Consider the following 498-nt stretch of genomic DNA (forward strand, 5'->3'; position numbering starts at 1 on the left):
CCCCACTCCCCGCGCCGCCCGGCCCCCTCCCCAACCGCCCCAGGCGCGGGCCCGCCCGGCAGCGCGCCCACCTCCGGGGGCCTCCATCCCGGCCTCCCCCGGCCCGCTCCGCAGTGCCCACGAAGGCTCCCACCCGCAGCCTCCGCTCGCCCGGAGATGCCTGGGCCCTCCAGTCCGCGAAGCAGCGGCAGTGGCGGCGGCGGCCGGAGAAAGCCCGGCGGCGGCGGCGACGGCGACGGCGAGGGCGCGCGGCGTCGTGGCCCAGCGCGGGGCTCTCTGGGACACCGAGTCCCTCTCTCGCCCTGCGCCGGGGCGCCCGCAGGCGCTGGACTACAAGTCCCGGCAGGCCACGCGGCGGAGCAGTGTCGCGGCCCGCAGGCGCGCCGCGGAGCTCGCTGGGACTCCGAGTCCGGCTTCCTGAGAGGCTCGGGCCTACGTCTCCCGGCAGGCCGCGGGACGGGGCCGGACCGGGGCGGCCGTGGGGTGGAGCCGCCCATC

At 80.5% G+C, this 498-nt stretch overlaps 1 protein-coding gene across 1 annotated transcript in view; it reads right to left on the reverse strand.

The window, feature by feature from the left end:
• The window catches only part of STK25 (serine/threonine kinase 25), a 10,988-nt gene extending 10,751 nt beyond the window's left edge, over positions 1–237 (reverse strand). The window contains 1 exon segment of the mRNA XM_024124764.3: positions 134–237. The gene's annotated coding sequence lies outside the window, so the exon portion shown is untranslated.
• Positions 238–498: the final 261 nt, after the last annotated feature.

The sequence above is a fragment of the Physeter macrocephalus genome, chromosome 2 (assembly GCF_002837175.3).
Source record: "Physeter macrocephalus isolate SW-GA chromosome 2, ASM283717v5, whole genome shotgun sequence".
Classification (NCBI taxonomy): Eukaryota; Metazoa; Chordata; class Mammalia; order Artiodactyla; family Physeteridae; genus Physeter; species Physeter macrocephalus.